General features: G+C 43.1%; 1 protein-coding gene across 3 annotated transcripts in view; it reads left to right on the top strand.

Annotated features, from left to right (window-relative positions):
* Positions 1-1,599: 1,599 nt before the first annotated feature.
* Positions 1,600-10,716, top strand: part of LOC117534963 (tight junction protein ZO-2-like) — a 127,373-nt gene continuing 118,256 nt past the window's right edge. For all 3 annotated transcript variants that reach the window (XR_004567347.1, XM_034199246.1, XM_034199248.1), the window contains exon 1: positions 1,600-1,618. The gene's annotated coding sequence lies outside the window, so the exon portion shown is untranslated. The remainder of the gene's footprint in view (positions 1,619-10,716) is intronic.

The following is a 10,716-nucleotide window of genomic DNA, read 5'->3' as shown; positions in this document are numbered from 1 at the left end:
GGATGAGCTGCAGAGGTCGGATGGCACATGCAGGTAGACCAGCCAGGAGGGAGTTGCAGTAGTCTAGGCGTGAGATGACGAGAGCCTGGACCAGAACCTGCGTCGCTTTCTGGGTCAGCTGGGGACGTATCCTCCTGATGTTGTAAAGCGTGTATCTGCAGCAGCGGGTTGTAGCAGCGATGTTTGCAGTGAAGGACAGGTTGTTATCTAGGATCACACCCAGATTCCTTGCAGTCTGAGTCGGGGAAACAACAGAGGTGCCGATGTTGATTGTTAGGTCAAGGGTGGGACAATCTTTTCCTGGAAGGAAAAGCAGTTCAGTCTTGTCAAGGTTGAGCTTGAGGTGGTGAGCAGACATCCACTGAGAGATGTCAGCTAGACAAGCAGAGATGCGTGCGACGTCCTGGATCTCTGAGCGGGGAAAGGACAGAATTAGTTGGGTGTCGTCAGCGTAGCAGTGGTATGAAAAACCATGCGGGCTAATGACTGATCCGAGCGAGTTTGAGTACAAGGAGAAGAGGAGGGGACGAAGAACAGAGCCCTGAGGGACCCCTGTAGTTAATTGACAAGGGTCGGACTCCGACCCTCTCCAAGTAACCCTGTAGGTGCGGTCTTTGAGGTATGAGGTGATGAGGGAAAGTGCAGAGCCTGAAACTCCAAGTTCTTGGAGAGTGCGAAGGAGGATCTGATGGTTCACCGTGTCGAATGCAGTAGACAGGTCCAAAAGGATGATGACAGAGGAGAGGGAGGCTGCTTTAGCCGTGTGTTACCAAGCCTTTGTGCTTTCCAACCATCGACGGAGCCCCGTCGGTTACAACAGAGACGATTTGACTCGATGCCCCTTTCACACCAACGCGTTTTCAGCTCCGGCTCGGAGCCCGAGCCTGAAAAGTACCGTTTTTTCCTGTTCACACCGCAGAGGCGCCGCCTCTTAGCTCCGGAATCCGGTTCACTTCCAGCTCCAAAAAATTGTCGGTCTAGAGGCAAGAGCTTCGGATCTAAGAGGCAGCGTCGCTTACGTCTCTCTTACGTCGAGGCAGGGGCAGGGGCATGGGCGGGCTCAACCTCCTGAACAACAACAAAATGCCTGCGTTTTATCCAGTTTGTACACAACGATGGAAAACCTCAAACTGAATAAGCAGCAGTGGCCTTCCATTTCGTTTCGTAAGAGGATAACCAAAGCGAACAGCGCTTCAATACAATCGGCCATTGTTGTTGTTGTCGATGTGAGGGATTTCCGCGCGGTTTGGATTTTATGAAGCAGGCACGTAAACGGTGACGTCATGACGCAGCAGCGGCAGCTCTGGGCGGTGTGAACAGAGCGGGAGCAGAAAAGGGAAACCGGAGCTGAACCAGAAAAGCTCCCGCTCGGAGCTAGAAAGGGAAAAGCGCTGGTGTGAAAGCCGCAACATTCAAACCATTATTTTCAAAGAACTGTGTCAGCTCGTGGAAGATTATTTCCCCGGTCATGCGCCCGGGCAGAGTAAGCAAACACAGCAGCTCTTCCCGGAATATCTTCCCATCAAAAAATCGTACGAACACAGACAGCTGTTCCATGTCGGTTCGGTCACAGGACGAGTCTATGGCTAGGGATATAGCCTCTGTTTTCTTCAAATCCGTGAGTAGACTGGAAAAACACTCCTCCGCTAAAACCTCTACTCTTGCCGTGTTAGCCGACAGCGGCACCTGCTTTAATAGCTCTACAACCTTTTTTTGTTGTTTTTCATCATGATTTAAAACTTCACGAGCCATGTCTATCGCACACCGTTTAATTAACTCTGCATCAGCAAACAGCTTCTTGGCTCTAGCGAGCGTCCAAGAGACGTGCAATGAGGCAGCTGTTGCGCTCTCTTGTGCCGATGTTGTTTTCGACATTGTGGAAACAGAGTGCTTGTATGATGCAAGCAAACCTGCTATCTTTTGTGTGCGCTGGTCGGATTTCTCTGGATAGTTAGCATTAAAACTGGTAGCATGAATAGAGGTGAAGTGCCGCTTCAGGTTGTCTGATTTGATTACAGATACATTCTGCATGCAAATCAAACAAGTCGGTTTAGCATTGGCCTGGTCCGGTAAAAAAAACAATACTTCTCAGTCCAGTCAGTTTTGAACTGACGGTTCTCCTGGTCTACCTTCCTCTTCTTAGCGAATTCCATCCTGGGTTTGAGTTATCCACGGCCCGTTAGTGTCATGTTGGTCAATCGCTGGGATGACAGGTGGCTATTGTTTATATGTGTTTGCCGCTATTCCAGGTGGTGACGAGTAACGGCCCGTCCACACTACAGCGTCGACAGCTTCAATCTGCCCATTCACTTTGAATGGGGTGACGTCACGTTGCCTCGCTTTTTCGCCGAACTGAATTGTGGGTAGCATAGCGGTCCGTCTCCGCCGGAGACGCCGGAGTAGCCAGCGCCAGCCAATCAAATCCCGTTTCGGAAAATCTGACAGCTCAAGCCGTAGCCAATCAAACCGCGTCTAAGCTGGGAGAGATATCCCGCAGTTCATTTCTATATTTCAAAAAAAGAAGGAGGAGAAACTAATTATCGCCGTAGCAAATCACCCGGTTTTGTATGACCAGACCCTCTTCACCTACCGGGATACAAACCGGAGGAACCAGGCATGGAGGGAGGTGGCAACTGGTAGGTGAAACTGGTAGGTTTTCGCCTGTTTGGGGAGTTTATATATATATATATATATTGCTCCCATAAAATCCCCGGGGGTTTTTGCTTTGTATGTCGGGGGCGGGAGATTCATGTGATTGGTTGTTGGTCGCGTTGCTTGAATAAAATCCCCAAGCTTCAGACACGCCCAGCTCCAAGCTTTTTTTGAAGCTGTAGTGTGGACGCTCCGTTAGTCAAGCACGCGAAGCACGTCTTGCATATGCACGCGATAAGGTCAAGGGTCAGGTTTACGAGTGTCGACGGGGGTCAAAATAAAGCGAAACCGCGGACATTATATGTTATAACAAGTGAATGCCAGTAGATCAGCGCGGGCCATGCATTTGCCTCTTGCGGGCCGCTAATTGGGGTTGGCTGGTGTATGACTGTATTGGCTGGCTGAATATTTTATATCAATACAATCTCTGACTAGAGGAACTATTTTGCACAGACAAAATGAAAAATGTGACATTCAAACAAATTTTGCCTATACATTTATACAGATTATATTTAAGATTATGACAGGATTTACACACACTCATTCGCCACACTTGCACAACTTTCAAATTAAGAATTCTGTTCCGTCCCAGTCCTCTGCAGTTTGGATTAAAGGCAGCTCAGTGTAATGATCACTTTCTCCATTTCATTAAAAAGGCATAGAGGTAGAGAATCCTGCAGACTCAACTTGTACCAACTCCCAGATCTTTACCTGCTGCCCCGGTGTGCTGCACATTTAATGAAATTATGCAACGTCTCATTTTTATTGAGTGATATAGGAGTTACAAGACAAGTGCATACATACACAGAAGACAACAAGGAGCATTTACAAGTATACAAGACAAATAATAAAATAAACATGGAGACAAAAAAGAAAAGAAAAGCAGTGTGTGTGTCTGGGGGATTAGACAAAAAGAGAGTAATAAATGACAATATTATAATTAAAATGAAATGAGTAACAATATAATAGTCATATATCCTAGGAAGGGGGGGGCATGTAAATAGTAGCATGACCTTAAAGTAGAAAGGGGTGGTGGGTGAAATCGGACTGAGGATTATTAATTAAATGTATCAATGAATGGGTTCCAGATTGCATCAATATCATTGGTTTGTTTTTTTATGTCTGCAGATAATTTTTCCATTGAAATGTATTCTATAACCAGTTCGTACTGGTGATATTGCTTTTGTCGTGATTTCCAATTCATGAGGATAGTTTTTTTTGCAATGATTAGGGCTATGGACATCGTTCTACTTGATGTAACGTTGATGTTCACATTGGAAATGTCTCCTAGTAAACAAAGGGATGGAGGAAGGGGGCTGTGGCAGTCCAGTAAAAGAGAGAGGTTGTCAGTGATGTTGTGTATGCATGCATGTAGGTGTCTGTGGTGTTAAGTGAGCAATGAGGACAGATGTCAGAATGTACAAAACCCATTTTAAACATCCTTTCCCCCCGTGTAGTGCACTCTGTGAATAATCTTATATTGTAATGAAGTGCATGTTGGTGTTGGTTGATATGGAGAAGATGTTTCTGCAGATTTGAGACCAGAAGTCGGCGCTCGGGTGATCTGTAGATCTTTCTCCCATTTATTTGAAGGGATGGACATTGTTAAGTCTGCAGAATAAATAAATTAATCTATTTTTGAAAGCAGTTTTTTTCTTGATCTGATTTTGAATATTTCTGAGGAGGGATAAGAGTTCAAAGTGTTGCTGTTAACTTTGGCTTGAATGGATGATTTGAGTTGTAACTATTCTAAATATTGATGCTCCCTGATGCCGTACTTCTGGACCAAATCAGAAAATGGAATTAACTTGTGTTCTTGAAATATATGTTTGAGGTGTGTGATGCCTTTGGCGATCCATGATTTGAAATGTAAAGGTTTTCTGTTTATTATAAAGTCAGGATTGTTCCAGATGGGAGTGTGTTCAGTGGGTGAAATTGTGTTGTTAGTTCATTTGTAAAATGTCCACCAGAGTTGTGGCTATTGCAGGATTTTTGAAGCATGGATGACGTATGATGGAGCGGCTTATGAACGGTAAGTCTCTAATATGAATATCTTTGCATAATGTTTGTTCTAACCAAGAGGTGTTGGAATGATTAGGCTTAGTCCATTTGTTAATGTATTGTAGTTGCTGGGCAATGAAGTAATGCAGAACGTTTGGTGCTTCTAAGCCACCTTGACTCTTGCGTTTTTGAATAGTAGATAGTTTGATTCTAGGTGTTTTGTTTTTCCTGTAAAATGTTGAGATAGCAGAGTCTATAGATTTGAACCAAGTGGGTGGGGGTTTGATAGGGAGCATTGAGAATAGGTAATTTATCATTGGGAGTATGGTCATTTTGACTGTTGCAATTCTGCCTATAAGGGATATTGGGAGATTCAGTGTAGCAACGTCTCATTTTAACATCTTTCTGATACATTACATTTCATTTCAACAAGTGCAAAAACAATAATGATTCAAACTCCTAACAGCAGTGCAGATACATTCACTTCAAGCAAGGCATACTGTAGTAAGTGCTGGTAGAATTGAATTGCCATGGTCCATTCGATCAGATAAATGTGCAGAGCTTCTGAGGTCCAGATTTCAATAGGGAACTCATTCCACCACACTGAGAAAACTGAAACGTTGACTTGTGATGTATTACATCAACAGATTTCACATAACTGTTAGTTTGAAAGCAATAATATCAAGTTTAAATAAAAAATGATGTTTTACGTTCAAATAACACGATATAGTTATGTGAATTTCTTTGACATAATACATCAAGAGTCAAGTTTTGTCAGTGCATTTATGAGCCATGATACAAATTCACACAAACAAAGGAGCAGCAAACACAAGACAGCTAATGTTGAAACGCACTTTTTTATATTCTTACATGAATGCAGGCACATTTTGAAACATTGCTGACACACACATACAGGCCAAAAATAATACACGAGACTCACCTCATCTTTGTCTTTCTTTGTGATGCAGGAATGAGTCCTAATACTTGGAAATGAGTCAGTGTTTCAGAACTTCTGGTTCCGAGTCTCAAAGTCAATGTTTTTTTTATGCGTTTTGGTTAGATGCTAAAAAAACGGTCTATGATTAACACAAGCTTAAGAGATGTTCACGTTTTTCTACGACATATAATATGTGAGTTAATACCCCTCTGGTGAATGTGTGGCATAAAAACAGCGGTTGCTAATAAGTGACTAAATAAGACTACTTAACGTCATCAAGACAATCATTAGCCGTCTTTAGCTTAGCGGTGCTGATGCTTAGCCATAGATCTCTTGCGATGCTAACTTCCAGGTCGGCCTAATAATACATCATCACTGCACCACTGTTCACAGTTTAGAGCACAGTTTCAAGTGGCATCATTCTTTGGATGTTGTTGGATTGATTACTAGATACAGTATGTTTCTAACTTCTCTGTGTTTTAAGTGACATCCGATTAGTTCGATTACTCCTTTATCTTTTCAATGTGTTACTTCTTATATCACTGCATGCTTATGATATTTTAGAATTTTGTTCCAATTGTTGTAGACAATTGTGGTCATTGGCTACCAGTCACAAATACATAAATGATATCTAGATGTTAAATGTGTTGTACATGTATGTATGTAGTAGTTAACACAATACAGCAACAAACATCTGCTCGTCTGTCCTCTGTTCTCCACCTTCCATTCTTCCTTTAGCTTTTGTCCGTTTTTCTTCCTTCTCTCAGTTCCTTGTCCTGCACATGCTCAGAGGTGTGTGTGTGTGTGTGTGTGTGTGTGTGTGTGTGTGTGTGTGTGTGTGTGTGTGTGTGTGTGTGTGTGTGTGTGTGTGTGTGTGTGTGTGTGTGTGTGTGTGTGTGTGTGTGTGTGTGTGTGTGTGTGTGTGTGTGTGTGCGTCTCCTGCAGCACTGTTAATTAGCAGAGTCCAGATGGATGAGGTGATGGCGTGCTACTGTACCCTCTGCAACGCCACTCCCACTGTTATCCAGCACGTGCACACACACACACACACACACACACACACACACACACACACACACACACACACACACACACACACACACACACACACCGGACTCTCTCTGGGGCTTACATAACCCACACAGTGCATTGCAGATGTGCCCTTATTTACAGTTCTATCTCTTCTGGGGTGAAAGTGAAATGTTCTACTATCTGTCTGCAGATGATTAGACAGTGCAGCTGTTGTCATTTGCAATCGTTCACTTTTCAACTTTTACTACTTAGTGCTATTTCTGGTAGAGGCTCAAAACGTGACAGTTATAAGACAAGACACGTTTCACACCTTTCTAAAAATAATGTGGGCAGCAGCCATTGAAGAAAGTGATGTGAAGAGAAAGGGAGACAGAGGTAGAGAGGAAGGTAAATCAGGTTTCAATATTCATGATGTTACTCTCTCTCTTCCTGCTCAGACGCACTGCAGCAGTCTCTCTCTCATTCTTTCTTTCTCCCTATCCCCTCCACTGTTCGGCTTCCTCAGCAGGTTGCCACTATCCCATAAGCATAATCTCACCACACACACACACACACACACACACACACACACACACACACACACACACACACACACACACACACACACACACACACACACACACACACACACACACACACACACACACACACACACAGTGACCTTGACAGACAGCAGAGGCACAGGCTGGAGGCAGAAGTTGCTCTTTGACTCTTAATCACTGATTCAGGATCAGAACAAGCTGTATTTACCATACGCTGTTTAATTACAAGGTCAGATCCGAAGCAGTGCTGTGAAAGAGAGAGAGAGAGAGAGAGAGAGAGAGAGAGAGAGAGAAACCACCTTATATGCCTGTGTTTTTGTAGTCTATAGTAGTGCAGGAATGAGTCCTCAACTTGGAAATGAGTCAGCGGTCCAGTACTTCTGGTTCACTCGCCTTGAAGTCAATCATTGTTTATGTGTTTTGGTTAGCCGCTAAATTACCGTCTGAGAAATTTAAAGGAACGTAAAAGATTTTAAATATTTTTCTGCAACATAAAATATGTCACCAAATACCCTGCTGTGAATGTCCGAAGATTCTATGTGTCTTTAAAAGGGTGCTAACAAGAGACTTAATGAGACATTAAACGTCATCCTGCTGAACATTAGCTGTCTTTAGCTTAGCGGGATTGATGTGAAATAATGCTAACTTGAAGTAGTTCATTTATAGCTATTTACTTGTCGCGATTGCATTTACGCTTCATCAATTATAAAAGTAGTGTTAATATTTGGAGATGATCCTGTTGAACAAAATGTGTAAGCAACGTAAACGTGTGTTTGTCAACGGCGCCCTTGCGATGCTAATTTCCGTGTCAGCCTACGACAATTTGTCACCCCTTCACTGCCCTATTGAAATAGGGGACAACAATGCCACACTAAACTCATACTATATGCTTGACCCACAAAACAAAGCAGTTCACAACAATAACCTGTGTTAATGTAGAAGCACATTATAATTACATACAGGTACGTAGGTACAAAGAGCAGCAGGGGAATCAGCTGACTGGACTGTTTTCACATTGGTGTGATTGCACTTAGAGACTCTATCACATCATGAATCTTGTGTGGGGGTGCCTCTGTTGTGTTATACTGCAAAGTGAGTTGGAATGACTTTTTCTGCAGATACTGGCAGAGCCTAAATGTCAAAAGCCCCATGAATGGAGATGAGGTGTGGGGATTGCAGGGAGCAAGTTCAAACTGAGATGTGCTGACTGCAGCTTCTACAGGACAGTGCACAGCAGAGGGTGTGTCTGCTGCAATACTATTCTCAGTTTATACAACAGAGTCTGATGTTACAACCTGAAGCTAATACAGCATATCTATTCCACTCCAGGCTAAAGGCAGGGGCAGTTGAATGAGTAACAGCATCTGCATTATTAACAAAAACACAGTAAGTGTCTTTCTGTGTGACTGTCTATTAATGCGGCAGTGCATTAGCTCTGTGTCCCTGACAGTGGATCTGCTGCACAAAAGGCCACTCTAACCCTGAGGTGTGTGTGTGTGTGTGTGTGTGTGTGTGTGTGTGTGTGTGTGTGGAGACAAATCCAGCCCTGTTTAACCATGACATTGAGACAATGTCTTCATACAGTCTTGAGATTAGTTGCTTTAGAAAGTAATCCTGCAATAGTAATGCAGTGACTGACCTACAAGCCACTTTACAATCTCCTGTCATCCATCCATCATCCACCATATATCCATCATCCATCTATACAACATCTATCAGTCTCAAGCCATTCATCCATCAATCATCCATCTACACTGCACACAATTAAACGTTGACTTATCTATCTATCTATCTATCTATCTATCTATCTATCTATCTATCTATCTATCTATCTATCTATCTATCTATCTATCTATCTATCTATCTATCTATCTATCTATCAATGCCATTTTTTCCATAAAGCCCCTGTCACACTGTCCCGAAATTGACACCCGATGGACACACGATAAAGGAAATGTTCAAATTCGGCTGTGATCGTAACAACATCGGGCCATTCGTGAGGGCATCTTAAGCCTTCGTATGACCGCCGGTGGAGTTTCTCAGGCTCCGGCAGCAACTTCGTGAGCGGTGGCAAAATCTTTGGCATGGCAACAAATTGCCGAAGGACCTTACGAAGGTTCATTTTCGTGTTGAATTCGTGTGTCAATTTTGCCCTTCGTAAGGCCATCGTGAGGGCATCTTGTTATCATCGGTGCCATCGGACATTCGCCCCGATCAGAGTGAGGGTGAATGCACCGATGATAACACGAAGATGACACGATTTGACAAGATGCCCTCACGAGTGCCTTACGAAGTTGCCGCTCACGAAGTTGCTGCCGGAGCCTGAGAAACTCCACCGGCGGTCATACGATGGCTTAAGATGCCCTCACGAATGGCCCGATGTTGCTACGATCACAGCCGAATTTCAACATTTCCTTTATCGTGTGTCCATCGTGTGTCAATTTCGGGACAGTGTGACAGGGGCTTAAGCTTCTGGAATATTGCAGAAAAAGACATCAGTGGCAAATTGCCAGAAGTAAATAGCTAATGTATAAACAACAACTACGGTAGATTTCACTGCTCTATGGCCTACAATAACATGGACCTATAGCTGGATATAATCGGAATAGTGAAACATCTAGATCTACAGTATGTATATATTTTTATGTGTGTCCAATTTTGCATTCATCCATCCGTGCATCCATTATTCATCCATCATCCATCATCCATTCATCAATCCATCAATCCATTTGAGTCTGTCTGTCCTTCAAGCAGAGCAGCTCTTTCTTAAGCTCTGATCTGGTGTGAAATGCTTGAACATGGTTTGTAAACAGTACACTGTGTATTGAGTCAAGGCTGTTAACATTTAAAGATTTAATTTAATTACAGTCTTCTTTAGTTATGCATAAAGCAAACCAGAAAATATACAAAACAAATGTGTTTTAACTTCAGAGGATGAGCAACATAGAAGAAAATGTAACTTTAAGCATCAGTTTAAAGCAGATGTGTATCTCTGTAGTTGGCGTATAACTGTGGAATTCCTTACCAAATTACATTACATTACATTTAGCTGACGCTTTTATCCAAAGCGACAATAAGTGCATTCGACCAACAAGATACAAACTTGAAGAAAACAGAATCATAAAAGTACATCAGGTTTCATAGAGTAAAAACATTTCAAGTGCTACTCAACTGGCTTTAGATAAGCCAGTCCTTTATTAGTATAAAAGTGCTTTGTTAATAATTCTATCGCTCGAAGTGGAGTCGAAAGAGATGAGTTTTCAGTCTGCGCCGGAAGGTGTGTAAGCTATCTGCTGTCCTGATTTCAATGGGGAGCTCATTCCACCATTTTGGAGCCAGGATAGCAAACCCACGTGTTTTTGCTGATGGGAACTTGGGTCCCCTTCGCAGTGAGGGTGCAGCGAGCCGTTTGGCTGATGCAGAGCGGAGTGCACGTGCTGGGGTGTACGCAGGGGCGGCGGGTGCTGTAGGCTAGGGAAGGCTCCACAAATATTTGTGGAGCTGCATCCTGGTAAAATAAAAATATAATGTCTTTGACATTAGCGCTGCTAT

The sequence above is a fragment of the Gymnodraco acuticeps genome, unplaced genomic scaffold, assembly GCF_902827175.1.
Source record: "Gymnodraco acuticeps unplaced genomic scaffold, fGymAcu1.1, whole genome shotgun sequence".
In the NCBI taxonomy this organism is placed as follows: domain Eukaryota; kingdom Metazoa; phylum Chordata; class Actinopteri; order Perciformes; family Bathydraconidae; genus Gymnodraco; species Gymnodraco acuticeps.
Note: the sequence above shows the minus strand (reverse complement) of the source record. Positions and strands in the feature narration are given on the sequence as shown.